Below are 16,806 nucleotides of genomic sequence, written 5' to 3'. Positions count from 1 at the left end.
TACTAGGCCTATTCTCAAGATAGAAAATACAAAGTCGCGTCATAATAGAATTAAAAAGAGGATTAATGTTTGTAAGAAAAAAGAGCATTAATGCATCATGATTAAGGGTTTTTTCTATATTACCCTCTCTTGTTTAGGGTGTATTTACCCTTTCAAGATATCAACCAATTAAAAGGGTGTGGTTATGGTGCATAAGGAAATCCTTATGCACCGTGCATAAATCCCAACCCATTAACCGGTAGCCCAACATAGTTGCTTTCAGGTGTGGTTATGGTGCATAAGGAGATCCTTATGCACCGTACATAATTGCTTTCTACACCCAACATAATTGCTTTCTACACCTCAAGTGAAAGTTTAATTCTAATAAGTAGAGGTGTCAATGGAGCCCCAAATTTCAAAGCCCACTTAAAAAAGCTCCCGCCAAGCCCACTAAATTAAAGCCCCATATTATAATTTTTTTCTTAACAATTTATTTATGCAAAATAGTTTATTCGAAATAGTTTATTTATGCAAAACAACTTATTAGAATGATTTTTTAAAAACCGCTTATTCAAAACAACTTATTTGTACAAAACAGCTTATTTCGATCTCATTTTAAAAAGCAACTTATTCAAAACAGCTTATTTATGCAAAACAGCTTATTCGAAACAACTTATTAGGATCACTTTTTTAAAACCGCTTATTCAAAACAACTTATTTATGCAAAACAACTTATTTGTGCAAAACAACTTGTTTATACAAAACAGCTTATTCCGATTTCATTTTAAAAAACAACTTATACAAAACAACTTATTTATGCAAAACAACATATTTATGCAAAACAACTTATTCAAAAATGCTTATTTATGCAAAACAGCTTATTTGAAACAACTTATTTATACAAAACAGCTTATTTGTGCAAAACAGCTTATTTGCACAAAACAGCTTATTCCGATTTCATTTTAAAAAACAACTTATTCAAAACAACTTATTTATGCAAAACAACATATTTATGCAAAACAACTTATTCAAAATAGCTTATTTATGCAAAACAGCTTATTCGAAACAACTTATTTATACAAAATAGCTTATTTGTGCAAAACAACTTATTCAAAACAACTTATTTATACAAAATAGCTTATTTATGCAAAACAGCTTATTCGAAACAACTTATTTACACAAAATAGCTTATTTGGGCAAAACAGCTTATTCAAAACAACTTAATTATACAAAACAACTTATTTGTGCGAAACAGCTTATTCAAAACAGCTTATTTATACAAAACAACTTATTCCGATTTCATTTTAAAAAACAACTTATTCAAAACAACTTATTTATGCAAAACAACATATTTATGCAAAACAACTTATTCAAAACAGCTTATTTATGCAAAACAGCTTATTCGAAACAACTTATTTATACAAAATAGCTTATTTGTGCAAAACAGCTTATTCAAAACAACTTATTTATACAAAACAGCTTATTTATACAAAACAGCTTATTCCGATTTCATTTTAAAAAACAACTTATTCAAAACAACTTATATATGCAAAACAACATATTTATGCAAAACAACTTATTCAAAACAGCTTATTTATGCAAAAACAGCTTATTCAAAACAACTTATTTATACAAAATAGCTTATTTGTGCAAAACAGCTTATTCAAAACAACTTATTTATACAAAACAACTTATTTGTGCAAAACAGCTTATTCAAAACAGCTTATTTATACAAAACAACTTATTCCGATTTCATTTTAAAAAATAACTTATTCAAAACAACTTATTTATGCAAAACAACATATTTATGCAAAAACAACTTATTCAAAACAGCTTATTTATGCAAAACAGCTTATTCGAAACAACTTATTTATACAAAATAGCTTATTTGTGCAAAACAGCTTAATCAAAACAACTTATTTATACAAAACAACTTATTTGTGCAAAACAGCTTATTTATACAAAACAGCTTATTCCGATTTCATTTTAAAAAACAACTTATTCAAAACAACTTATATATGCAAAACAACATATTTACGCAAAACAACTTATTCAAAACAGCTTATTTATGCAAAACAGCTTATTCGAAACAACTTATTTATACAAAATAGCTTATTTGTGCAAAACAGCTTATTCAAAACAACTTATTTATACAAAACAGCTTATTTGTGCAAAATAGCTTATTTATACAAAACAGCTTATTCCGATTTCATTTTAAAAAACAACTTATTCAAAACAACTTATAAATGCAAAACAACATATTTATGCAAAACAACTTATTCAAAACAGCTTATTTATGCAAAACAGCTTATTCGAAACAACTTATTTATACAAAATAGCTTATTTGTGCAAAACAGCTTATTCAAAACAACTTATTTATACAAAACAGCTTATTCAAAACAGCTTATTTATACAAAACAGCTTATTCGAAACAACTTATTTATATAAAATAGCTTATTTGTGCAAAACAGCTTATTCAAAATAACTTATTTATACAAAACAGCTTGTTTGTGCAAAACAGCTATTTTGCACAAAATAAGCTGTTTTGATTAAGCTTTTTATGAGTTAGAGAGAGAAATGAGTATGGATTATGAGTTTCTTTACTGGAACGTTGTTTAACATGTTATACACTGAAATTATTACTGAAACCATAATTATGGTTTAATGGTTTTGATAATCATGTATGTGAAACCAAGATAAATGTGTAATGATTTTTAATGAAATTATTATTGTTAGATGGTTTTGAATAATGATTAAGATGTTATACACTGAAATTATTACTGAAACCATAATTATGGTTTAATGGTTTTGATAGTATTCTATGAGAAACCAAAATAATTGTCTAATGGTTTTGCTATGGCTATGGTTTCTGTGAGTTGGTTTCAAAACCATTTTGCTGTGGAAATGGTTTCCGTGAGTTGTACTCCAAAACCATTTTGCAGTGAAAATGGTTTCCGTGAGTTAGACTCCAAAACCATTTTGCAGTGAAAATGGTTTCCGTGAGTAATGCTAACACCAGATCCGAACCGGATTGATCATAAACAACACAATTCATCACAACATTCTCAATAATTCATCAAATCCGAATTCCAGCTTATACCAACAGATTTCACATCGAATCATTTCCCAATTCCAGTGAAAATGGTTTTGTATTAAAAAAATTGTGATAAACATTTAAATCATTATTAAGTAACCACTTAATAGTACACACTTATAACCTAATGTGAATTAATCAATAAGTAACCACTTTTTTGTAAAGCCTCGTCATCTCTCTTTTATTTTTTACGTTGTAAAACGAATTTCTGACTTTGTCTAAATATAATCACGCTTTAATGGTTTTAATAGACTTGTATGTGAAAGAAAAATAATTGTCAAATGCTAAATAAAATAAAAGAATAGTGAAAATTATTATTGACAAATGATTTTAAATAAAAACTATTACTGAAACCATAAGTGTGGTTTAATGGTTTTGATAGTGTTCTACACGAAACCAAACTAATTGTTTAATGGTTTTGCTATGGGTATGGTTTCTGTGAGTTGTACTCCAAAACCATTTTGCTGTGGAAATGGTTTATGTGAGTTGTACTCCAAAACCATTAGATGTACTTAATGGTTTTCTTTGATCCAACATGGTGCATATCACAATCAAAAATAAAAAACATATAGAATTTTCAACCATAACAGAACATTTTCAAAACCATCAGATTCAGGCACCAACTTTGAATTCTTAGCAACAGAATCACAATTCTCAGAAAAATTCCCAATTTGATTTCGACAATTTCTCAAACCAAGTCCATCATCAATTTTCCCAAATTCAAATCAATCCCTAATCCCTCCAACTCATTACTCCCAATTCTCCTCCTCTTCAACGTCGTCCTTTCACAATCAACGTCGTCCTTTTTCTTCCAAAAATCAAGAATGCAAAGGAACTTGAAAATCTCCAGCAAACTTCATCACCAAACCAATCAAACCCATCATCTATATGTAACCAAAATTGAAAATCATAGCAAGATTCGAATTCAAACACAAAATCATCGGTAGTAACAGTTGACAAATTCCTGAAAGGATGGGACCTGAGAATTGAACCAAAACAAGTGAATGAAATAAAAGTGAAGAAAATATGAATTTCAATCAAAACAGAACACAGTAACATACCTTTGATTTTCTCAATGCGTCTCTTGATTTCTTGTGAACAAGCTTCACAATACATGTGAACTTTCAGAATCACTATCATAACCTTAGGCTGCACCATATAATAAAATAAAAATGATAAAAATGATCCATCACAGATTCAGATAAATTTAAAAAAGAAAAAAAATAATTAATTAACCTCTTCAGCTTTCTTTTCTTCCTCTGGCTTAGGTTTCTCTTTCTCTTCAATTTTTTTCTCTTGTTCTGAAGGTGGTTTTGGGATCGGAGAAAGAAGCTCAACTTGTCTATGACTCTTCCTCTGAACTCTTTCAAGAACCTTCAATGGATCCGCTTTTCCTCCTTTAACAACAACCTTGTGAGATTTGCAATCAGTAACCACATCTTCATAATTATAAATCTACACGATTTCACGCATAGCGTTCCGCAATTCAAAATTGAAATCTCTACAAATTCACAATCACGCAAACTTGTCACGAATTACAATACACACATACCTCAGAAGAATAGGGATGATCTGCAATTCCGTTTGGGATCGGCGACCTAGGAATCGAATAAGCTGTTTGTGCAAAATAGCTTATTTTGTGCAAAATAGCTTATTTGCACAAATAAGCTGTTTTGTATAAATAAGTTGTTTTGAATAAGCTGTTTTGCACAAATAAGCTATTTTGTATAAATAAGTTGTTTTGAATAAGCAGTTTTGTATAAATAAGCTGTTTTGAATAAGCTGTTTTGCACAAATACGCTGTTTTGTATAAATAAGTTGTTTCGAATAAGCTGTTTTGCATAAATAAACTGTTTTGAATAAGTTGTTTTGCATAAATATGATGTTTTGCATAAATAAGTTGTTTTGAATAAGTTGTTTTTAAAATGAAATTGGAATAAGCTGTTTTGTATAAATAAGCTGTTTTGCACAAATAAGCTGTTTTGTATAAATAAGTTGTTTTGAATAAGCTGTTTTGCACAAATAAGCTCTTTTGTATAAATAAGTTGTTTCGAATAAGCTGTTTTGCATAAATAAGCTGTTTTGAATAAGTTGTTTTGCATAAATATGTTGTTTTGCATAAATAAGTTGTTTTGAATAAGTTGTTTTTTAAAATGAAATCGGAATAAGTTGTTTTGTATAAATAAGCTGTTTTGAATAAGTTGTTTTGCACAAATAAGCTGTTTTGTATAAATAAGTTGTTTTGAATAAGTTGTTTTGCACAAATAAGCTATTTTGTATAAATAAGTTGTTTCGACTAAGCTATTTTGCATAAATAAGCTGTTTTGAATAAGTTGTTTTGCATAAATGTTGTTTTGCATAAATAAGTTGTTTTGAATAAGTTGTTTTTTAAAATGAAATCGGAATAAGCTGTTTTGTATAAATAAGCTGTTTTGAATAAGCTGTTTTGAACAAATAAGCTGTTTTGCATAAATAAGCTGTTTTGAATAAGCTGTTTTAAAAAAAGTGATCCTAATAAGTTGTTTTGAATAAGCTGTTTTGCATAAATAAGCTATTTTGAATAAGTTGGTTTTTAAAATTAATCGGAATAAGCTGTTTTGTATAAATAAGTTGTTTTGAATAAGCTGTTTTGCACAAATAAGCTGTTTTGTATAAATAAGTTGTTTTGAATAAGTTGTTTTGCACAAATAAGCTCTTTTGTATAAATAAGTTGTTTCAAATAAGCTGTTTTGCATAAATAAGCTGTTTTGAATAAGTTGATTTGCATAAATATGTTGTTTTGCATAAATAAGTTGTTTTGAATAAGTTGTTTTTTAAAATGAAATCGGAATAAGTTGTTTTGTATAAATAAGCTGTTTTGAATAAGCTGTTTTGCACAAATAAGCTATTTTGTATAAATAAGTTGTTTTGAATAAGTTGTTTTGCACAAATAAGCTATTTTGTGTAAATAAGTTGTTTCGAATAAGCTGTTTTGCATAAATAAGCTGTTTTGAATAAGTTGTTTTGCATAAATATGTTGTTTTGCATAAATAAGTTGTTTTGAATAAGTTGTTTTTTAAAATGAAATCGGAATAAGCTGTTTTGTATAAATAAGCTGTTTTGAATAAGCTGTTTTGAACAAATAAGTTGTTTTGCATAAATAAGTTGTTTTGAATAAGCGGTTTTAAAAAAAGTGATCCTAATAAGTTGTTTCGAATAAGCTGTTTTGCATAAATAAGCTATTTTGAATAAGTTGGTTTGTAAAATTAATCGGAATACGCTGTTTTGCATAAATAAGTTGTTTTGAATAAGCGGTTTTTAAAAAATCATTCTAATAAGTTGTTTTGCATAAATAAACTATTTCGAATAAGCTATTTTGCATAAATAAATTGTTAAGAAAAAAATTATAATACGGGGTTTTATTAGGCCCACAAATAAATAGATTTTATAGTGGACCCAAATAATTCTTTTCACTTGGGGTGTAGAAAGCAATTATGTTAGGTGTAGAAAGCAATTATGCACGGTGCATAAGGATCTCCTTATGCATAATAACTTTTGCCGTTGCTTTCTACACCCCAAGTGAAAGCTTAATTCTAATAACAATTAATATCTCCTTACCATTTATTTTGTTTTTACGGAATTTAATTTGTTTTCATAATGTCCTAATTAATATTTGTCTATTTTCTCACATTAGTAGTGATCATTGGTCTGATTAGTAGCCTGAAGCATTTACGTGAATCACGGTTTAATTAATTTTTATTTTTTTTTACAATCAAAATTTCAGTTTAATTGTTCACGTAAATGCTTAAAATCATTTTAATAAAACAAAGAAAAATGCTCCAGCAAGTACAACATGAACAATATTTTCCAGCAATTCATTTTTTGAGCTTTCACTACAAATCTATCAAACACTTTTCCAGCAAACAATCATCAGATAAAAATTTCAAGCAGCAATCTTTTTCTTTTGATTTCAAGAACAACACTATCTCCTTCAATATTTTTTCCTTATCTCACAAATAACAACAACCTTTTCAAATCATCATCATCTAGAATAACACAACAAATCCGAACTCAAGCAATCACAACACAATCCGAACCGGATCTGTACAAAACAAAGCCGGTTCTAGATCTAGAAGAAGAAGAAAGGAAAGGTAAAATTGTGATCTATTTTTCTAGATCTAGAACAAACCGTTGAGTTTTCGAAAAATCTAAGGCCATATTCATAACCAGCGCGAAAAAGGATGTCGGAAAGTGTCTTCAGTTTTCAAAAAAAAGGAAGTTGAATTTTCCGGCGCGGTGGCGCCGCCCAGTTGGGCCGGCCACCACCGTGCCGGCGTTTTAATGTTGATCGGAGAAGATAACCTTTGTTGAAGAGCTTCTCTCTCTAAAATAATTTAGAGAGAGAAGCATTTTAACTTATGTTTCACTTATACCTTGATTTGGTGTAGTTTGAGAGGAGAAGTCTAGGATTATTACACATGTACACCATATTTGATGGTTGTGAATGATTTATGCACGGTGCATAAGGATTTCCTTATGCACCATAACTTTTGCCCAATTAAAATGTAATATACAAATGTAACATTAAATGTCAATTAAATGAGTCAATTTTTTCTATAAAAAAAATGAATTTTAATAAGGTAACTTTTAATTTTTATTTAATTATATTTAGATATACAATATTAATTAATTTACACTATAGGGCTTGTAACAATTAAAATTTCACATCAAATTTAACCCATCATGGCTATGTTTGGTAACACGAATAAGCTAGCTTATAGCTTGTTGGACTAGCTTATAAGTTTGTTTTGATGTTGTGTTTGGTAACATAAAAAAGCTAGCTTATAGCTTGTTGGACTAGCTTATAAGCTAGGTTTGATAGAATGAGTTGTGTTTGGTAAAAAGCTTTTCTCTTTAGGGTGTGTTTGGTAAAAATAAGCTATAAGCTAGCTGATAGCTGAAAAGCTAGCTTATAGCTGATGGCTGATAGCTGATAGCTTATAGCTGAAAAAACTAGCTTATTAAAATTAAAGTGTTTGGTAAAGGTAGTTGTCGAAGTAGCTGATAGATATAAAATGACATAAAAGGATATGTTAGGTAGTTGTCGAAGTAACTGATAGATATAAAATGACATAAAAGGATATGTTTGTTTATTTATTTTTTTTATAAAATATATATGTAATTTTTTTTACTTAATGTATTTGTTTTTATTTATTTAATTTATTTGAAATTATTTTCATCTTCACAATGATAAATGTGTTTTATGAATTCAATTGACATTTTTTATTCGACAAATTTTCATTTTTTAACGAATTTTATTTAACTAATTCACTATTTATTTATTTATTTATTTATTACATGCTTTATTTAAAATTAAATATTATATGAATTGAATGCAAGCTCATTAAAAAATAGTGAACAATAAAACACTACCAATAGGAAGTTGTGAGGTGGGATGCCGTAAGTTATAAAACGTGGAACGTGTGGGTGGTTTTTATTTTATTTTAAAAAAAATAAAATGAAATAAACAAGGTCAAAATTGGAAGAAATTATAAGAAGCTATAAGCTATAAACTAAAAAGCTACTTGAAATAGCTTTTCAAAAACAGCTATAAGCTCACGAGAAAAACTTGTTACCAAACACGACACATTTTGATCCAACAAGCTTATAAGCTAGTCCAACAAGCCATAAGCTAGCTTTTTTTTGTTACCAAACACAGCCTTAGCTTATAGCGTTTTTTTAAGAAGCTAATCCAAGAAGCTTTTGAGCTTATAGCTTGTAGTTTTTTACATTTTATTCCATTTTTAATCTTTAATATTATTTTTTTATTAAAAAACTACCCACGTAAAAGGAAAAAACTTCCCACGTAGAGCTTAATTTTTTTGCAGTTTGCTTTACATTGGTTTCCATTTGATTTTTTTTTTTTGTTCCTGTTTGTTGAAATATTGTTCTAGATTTGATTTTTTTTTTTTACACGATCACTTCCTATTAAATTCATATCTAAATATTTATTTATTCCTTCAAAAAAATATCTGTAAATATTTATCATTATTTTTTTATTTGAACATATTACCAATATAAATCAAAGAAATAATTTTTCATAAATTTTTTTTTGAAATAAATTAAAATTATTAAGATAAATTCTTTTTTTTTTGACGTTAAAGACAATTTCATTAACGAAAGTCTGACAATAAATCAAATGTTAAGACTGCAGAAATACAAGGCGGAGTTTCTTCGACCCATATGCAATCTAAATTCTTAAGAGCATATTTAGCTAAATAATGAGCAGCTTGGTTGGCTTCATATTAAGATAAATTCTTAGTTAAATTATTTATGGGTAAAAAAAAGTTAAATTTTTTTATAAATTAAATTTATAATACATTAAACATATATGTACTTTTAAGTCATTTTATGTTTATTAGTAACTTCAAAAGCTAATTTTACGAAACACTTTAATTTAAATTAGCAAGCTTTTTCAGCTATCAGTCATCAGCTATAAGCTAGCTTTTCTGCTATCAGCTATAAGCTAGCTTATAGCTTAATTTTACCAAACACACCTAAGATGTGTTGGGTAAAAAGCTTTTTCCACTAGCTGATAGCGTTTTTTGAGAAGTTATTTCAAGTAGCTTTTGAGCTTTATAGCTGGTAGTTTTTTATATTTTCTTCCAATTTTAACCCTATTAATTTAATTTAATTTAATTATTTTTTAATAAAACAACATGTTCATGGCTTAAAAAATAACGGTCAAGTTCATAGCTTATTTTTTAATAAAGCAACTGTCACGTTTTCTCCTTTGAAAAATAAACTGCCATGCTTTATTTTATTTTTTAACCAGTAATAGATCCGTGCGGTTACGCACGGGTCACGTAATATTGTGGTAATCATATAAAAAATAATTACTTTGTTAGTAATATCAAATGTTTTTTTTTCATATATTATATATAAAAAAAATGTTAAATATTTGAATCGCGTATGTTGTGGATTTTATTTTCATATGTACACGAAAACAAATTTTTATATACACATATAAGAAAGTCAATAAAATAAATTTTTTAAAACTCATGATTATTTTCAAAATATCAACATCAATGTAGTGTTTCTATTAAATAACTTTTTATTTTATATGCAAAATACCGTTCAATGTTTTCACCGTACCCGTTGTAGATTTTATGTGATGTATCTGCATAAATAATTTTTTATGTTAATATATGAGAAAGTTGATATGATAAAATCGTAGAAACTCATTAATATTGTCAAAATATAAACATTAATATAGTGTTTCTATTGAATAACTTTTTATTTTATATGCAAAACACCGTTCAATATTTGCACCGCTCCCGTTGCAGATTTTATGTGTTTATATATGCATAAATAAATTTTTATGTACATATATGAGAAAATCGATATGATAAAATTTTGAAAACTCGTGACTATTTTCAAAATATCAACATCGATGTAATGTTTCTATTAAATAACTTTTTATTTCATATTTAAAACACCGATAAATATTTGCACCGCACTCGTTGAAGATTTTATATACTTATATATGCAGAAGAATTTTTTTTTAACAATATGTAATAGTCAATATGATAAAATTTAGAAAACTCGTGACTATTTTTAAAATATCAACATCACTGTATTGTTTCTCCAAAATACCGTTAAATAATTACACCGCACTCATTGTAGACTTTATGTGCTTATATCTCCAAAATCAAATTTTATGTATACCGATATGAGAAAGTTGATATGCTTAAATTTTGAAAACTAATGATTATTTTAAAAAATTTAACATTATTGTATCGTTTCTATTAATTTTTTAAATATGAAAATTATTAAGATTAAGAGATTAAAATAGATGAGAAAAAAATGACGATATAGAGAATTAGTTAGGCTTGGAAGTGATAAATCTGAAAAATGAAGATACATAGAGAATTAGTTAGGCTAGAGAGATAAACAAAAATATATATAATAATTTTTTCAAAATGAATAAATTTGTATTTTATTTTGTAAAATGATGATATTAAACCCATAAAATTAAGAAGACTGTGAGAATAATTATGAAATTTTACTCTAGTAAGATTTTCTAATTTTTTTATTATAGTATTAGTAGTAGTAGATTAGTAGTAAAAGTAGATACTTAAATTTGTTGTGTGGAATTGAAAAAAAAGTTGTCCGTAATTATCATGATAGTATATTGGCTTTTAAGAAGGACAATTATGAAATTTTGTTGGATTTTGATTTTGATATATTTTTGTTTAATAAATATATTGTTTTTTAATAATTTTTTTTTATATATTGTTAGTAGATTAAAAAAAACAAATAATATTTAAAATTTTAAAGTATTCCAAAGACTTATTAATTTTGCAACAAAAATACAAATATTGGTGGAAATTTGTTATATCAACTTATCCGTGGAAGTACAAATTAGGAACAAATTTTTTTTTTTTGTAGAGAAAAAATTGGCTACACCTTTTTGTTTTTAATTAAAAAACAAATAATGTTTTTAAAAGTATTCCAAAAACTTATTAATTTTGCATCCTAAAAAATAAATATTTATGGGTTGAATTTGATGTGAAATTTTAATTGTTACAAGCCCTATAGTGTAAATTAATTAAGATTGTATACCTAAATATAATTAAATAAAAATTAAAAGTTACCTTATTAAAATTGTTTTTTTTCATAGAAAAATTGACTCATTTATTTGACATTTAATGTTACATTTGTATATTACATTTTGATTGGTTTGATATCTTGAAAGGATAAATACCCCCTAAACAAGAGAGGGTAATCTAGGCCTCACCTGATTAAGAACATCTACAGTGCTAAAAGTATTTTAGTGGGGTCCAAAGATGCCACATATGTATTACGAACATTCTTTTATTTTTACTCCAATGCAAAGAACAAGATTTTTGTTCTTAACTTACATTATAGGGACCTACAATTGACCCTACACATTTTTATTTATTTTATTTTTTTTAAATTAAAGTACTTATGTATATATTATTTTTTCTAAAAATATTAATTAACGAATTATTTTTATCTAATTATGAAAAGAAATACATAATTTATTGATAACGAGTTAAAACAAATGGAAATACACAAAAAAAAAATGAAAAATTAATTTTCATTATTATCATGCCAGAAACGTGACCAAATATGTTCCACCAAGTCTCCGTGCAATTGTCGATGTTTTTGTCTTTCACGAACATGTGCTCTCCTTTGCAAGTATATGGTGAAATTAGGATGAGGACCATTGGATACTTCATTTGTGGCGATGTCATTGTTTACATTATTATACTCAAAATTACCATCATATGTGTGTCGTTCATCTTCAACGATCATATTATGCAACATGATGCATGCATATATTATATGTTTGATTGTAGCCATGTGCCGAGCACGGGCCGGACCGCATATATAATCGCAAATCGAGATTGAAGCACTCCAAATGCATGTTCCACATCCTTTCTTGCCGGTTCTTGTTTTTGGGAAAATAACTTCCTCTTTTCTCCTTGTGGCATTGGGATAGTCTTAACAGATGTAGCCCATTCGGGATAGATAGCATCTGGTAGATAATAGCCCATATTATATGTGGTTCTATTCACTGTGTATTGTAATGTCGGAGCTTCTCCCGACAAAACATCATTAAACACATTAGATTGGTTTAACACGTTAATGTCATTGTTTGAACCAGCAATGCCAAAAAAGGCATGTTAAATTCATAAGTCTTGGGATGCCACCGCTTCAAGCATATGTTTGTGGGTTTTCTATGATCACCTCGACAATATTGACCTTTCCATGCAACTTGACAAATTTTCCATTTCCAATGCATACAATCAATGGAACCTAACATATCAGGAAAGTCGCGTGCATCCGCTAGTTGTAGAAGGCGTTCTTGGTCTTGGTTGTTAGGCCTTCTCAAATACTCAGCCCCAAATACTGCATTTATACCTATTACAAATCTCTCCAAGCACTCCATTGCAGTGCTTTCACCAATTCGAACATAGTCATCTACACTGTCAGCTGGTGAACCATATGCCAAAATACGAATAGCAGCAGTGCACTTTTGCAATGGTGAAAGGCCCCTTCTTCCAACTGCATCAACCCTCATTATGAAATATTCATCATGAATTCCAAGGGTTTCTACAACTCTGAGGAACACATGTCTTTGCATTCGGAACCTTCGTCGGAACTGAGCTTGTGTGTATACTAGATTTTCAGAGAAATAATCATTAAACAATCGATTATGCCCTTCTTCACGACTTCAATCAATGAATGTTCTTCTCCGTCTGCGCCTAGTGGGATTGTTGTCTTGTTGCATCTCGCGGAATACCCTCAAGAGTTCTTCTTCAGTGATGTCCTCAAAACAATCATCAATGATTTCGTTCCAAATTGTATCAAAGTTGGTGTTTGGATCCATAATAAAATTTGAAGGGAAATATGAAAGACTAAGAGAAGATGAAATGTGGTTGATTTTTTTATTTGAATGAGTATGTTGAAAAACTATGTGCCAAATTGATTCAAAACTAATACAATTTATAGGGAAAAAACGGTAACATTATTCAACGGTAACATAAACTATTTTAATCTAAAAAATGTCAAAATTCTATCTATCTATAATAATAATAATATATACGTGGCTTTATTTGCATTTGTGCTTTGGCTTTTTTCATGTTATGTTGTCCGTACAAAAAATCAGCTTGAGTGTGTAGAACATAGTGTTGGAGTTGCTCTAATGGATGCATTGAACACAAGATATGAGTAGGATCTCTCTCTCTCTCTACCGAAAATCAATTGAAATAATCTAAAGGGTTGAAGAAGGACAATTTATTTCCACCTCATCAATCAAAATTATTGGTTTGTCAAAATTTCTTCAATGATAAACAAAAATTGGACAGCTTAGCAACAAAAATTGCATTTATGTTTTTGTTTATTAAATTGCATTTATGTTTTTGTTTATTATTTATTGAGTTTTTTTTGTCAAGTAGCCTAGCCCCTAAATTCACACACATTATATGTGGAGAAGTAGGGAATCCGGGGTTCGAACTCCAGCCCCTGCACAAATTATCCTTGGTAGCTACCAACTAAGTTACACTTACGGAACTATTGAGTTTTTCTATCACGTGCAAATTTACACATGTTAAGAAATTCAAAACAATAAATTTATATTGGAATTTATGCATATCAATTGCTATTTCTTCAAAAAAAAATTGCTATTTTTCAATAAAAAAACTCATACTTTTAATTGCTCTAACATGTACAACAAACTAATTTTTATCATGTGCGTGTAATATTGTCTGTAATTGTAGTTTTGCACTTTACCAAAAGTAATAACGAAATACGTTAAGGACATCTCCAATTATGTGCCTTCATTATTTAAACGGAAACGACAATGCGTTTCCCAACTAATGTCAAAAAAAACTTTATTTATTTATTTTCCGTATAAAAAAAGTGCTTTAATTGATGCTTTTTTGTTAGATTCTTTATTTTCTTTGACCAAATAAAGGATCTTTATTTTTCTTTTAAATTCACAAAAATAAAATTTTTATTTATAGATTTTGTCGAGTAACTCAGTAAGAATAAATAAAGAACTCAAAATTCGAATCCCGATTTCTGAATATTGCAAAGTCTCTGCCAACTTACCAACTTATAACAATTAAATCAACCGGTCTAACAAATGTTAAAGTGAACATATTGCTAGATAATGCATTACAACATTTCTCTAAGGGTTGCAAAACAGCTTCTATTTTTTATTAAAAAAACTATTCAATGCTGGGACGGGATGGGTCAAGCTTTGAAATATTTGTTTGCCAATTATGCAAGCCGCTCAGGTTAAGTTATTAATTTGAGAAAGTCCTCTATTCATGCAGGAGGTATCAATCAAAATAGGTTAAATATCATTCATGAGCTGCTAGGGTTTACCTTAGGTGATCCCTTCACTTATTTAGGGGTTCCTATCTTCAAAGGTAAACCTAAACCTATTTATTTTCAAACAATTGCTGACAAGGTGAAAATTAAACTTGCTGCATGGAAAGCCTCACTTCTTTCAATGGCTGGAAGGGTCCAACTTGTGAAGTCTGTGATCAATTGAATGTTTACGCATTCAATGTCCATATATTCTTGGCCTGTCAGCTTGCTTAGAGAAATGGAGAAATGGATAATTTTTTTTTATCTGGATTGGAGATTTAAACAAAAAGAAGATGGTGACTGTTGCTTGGAAAAGAGTGTGTGCAAATGTTGAAGAAGGTGGACTGGCAATGAGATCTTTAATTACTCTGAATGAAGCAACCAATCCGAAGCTCTGCTGGGATCTACTACATTCTGAAGAAGAATGGACTATCATTCTCAGATCAAGAATTCAAAGAGGAAACTCATGCATCAATCACCACATCTTTTCTTCTTTATGGAGTGGTATCAAGAAAGAATTTCAAACCATAAAATCTGAATCTTGTTGGTTGATTGGAAATGGTGAAAGCATAAACTTCTGGAAGGACTCTTGGTAGGGAAATCCATTAGCTCAATCTTTCAATATGCCTGATTCAGTGGTTCAGAGCCTCCTAACTTCTCTTAGTTCACATTTTAAATCAGCAGTGGTGTATTCCATCTGAATTGCTAAATTCTTACCCTAATTTGAGGAAGCTTCCTTCTCAAGTTACTCTTCCTGCTACCAATAAGGCTAACAGTTTAGTATGGAAACATAATTCATCAGGAAATCTCTCACTTAAAGAAGCATATGAATTTAAAAAGCACCATTTTCCAAAGTTACCTTGGGCCAAGGAGATATGGTCCAGAGATATCCCTCCCTCCAAATCCCTTCTAGTTTGGAGGTTCATGCTTGACAAACTTCCTACTGATGAGAATTGATCTCTCAGAGGCTGCTCTTTGCCTTCAATGTGTTCATTGTGCCTAAAAAAAGAAGAAAACTCCTTCCATTTGTTCTTCCAATGTCCCCTTGCTATCAATATCTGGAAATGGTTTGCTTATATTTTGAATTGCACCCTGCAGTTTCAATCTAAAGAAGATGTTTGGTCTTTATGTAACAAAGGTTGGAATCCTCAATGTAAGGTTGTTATCACATCAGCCTTAGTTAATATTTTCAATACTATCTGGTGTGCTAGAAACCAGGCAAGATTTAACAATAAAAGGATCAATTGGAGAACATCTATTTCAGCTATCATCTCAAACACATCTCTTGCAGGCAATCTCACAAACAAGAAAGGTTACTCTTCTATGACTGATTTTATCATTTTAAAGAAATTCAATGTTAATTTGCATCCTCCTCAGGCACTTCAGATTATTGAAGTTCTTTGGAATCCACCAATCTTTAATTGGATTAAATGTAACACAGATGGCTCCTCCACTAACATTACATCAGCTTCTTTGTTTTTCTGAAAACAATGGTGCAGGTAATGCTTTCCTTGCAGAATTCTCTGGTGCAATGAGAGCCATTGAATTAGCTAGTCAATACCATTGGAACAATCTCTGGCTAGAGTGTGATTCAGCTCTTGTGGTTAATTCTTTTCATAATCACTTTCTCATTCCTTGAAAGATAAGAAACAAATGGGAAAACTGTTTGCATAAGATTAGAGAAATGAATTTTATGATCACTCATGTATATAGGAAAGAAAACAGTTGTGCAGATACTCTTGCTAATGTAGGATTAACTCTAAACCATTTCACTGTCTCGACTGATCTTCCTCAATGTATTAGGCAGCCTTTTGTTAGAGATAGGTTAGGTATGCCTAACTTTAGGT

General features: G+C 29.1%; 1 long non-coding RNA gene and 1 pseudogene across 2 annotated transcripts; both read right to left on the bottom strand.

The window, feature by feature from the left end:
• Window positions 1-3,367: 3,367 nt before the first annotated feature.
• LOC146930922 (uncharacterized) lies at window positions 3,368-4,936 on the bottom strand. 2 transcript variants are annotated; one of them, XR_015006533.1, is made up of 4 exons: window positions 4,626-4,718; window positions 4,310-4,528; window positions 4,135-4,222; window positions 3,368-4,052 (listed from the first exon to the last, which is right to left on the bottom strand). It is a non-coding gene; the product is annotated as an uncharacterized LOC146930922 (long non-coding RNA). The 2 variants fall into 2 exon arrangements; XR_015006532.1 differs by having other exon boundaries at window positions 4,310-4,936.
• A 7,233-nt stretch (window positions 4,937-12,169) lies between these two features.
• LOC146930921 (uncharacterized) lies at window positions 12,170-13,472 on the bottom strand (annotated as a pseudogene).
• Between the last annotated feature and the right edge of the window lie 3,334 nt (window positions 13,473-16,806).

This window comes from Medicago sativa, chromosome 4 (genome assembly GCF_051527215.1).
Source record: "Medicago sativa cultivar Bolivia chromosome 4, Bolivia_mono, whole genome shotgun sequence".
Classification (NCBI taxonomy): domain Eukaryota; kingdom Viridiplantae; phylum Streptophyta; class Magnoliopsida; order Fabales; family Fabaceae; genus Medicago; species Medicago sativa.
This window is presented reverse-complemented; position numbering and strand designations above follow the sequence as displayed.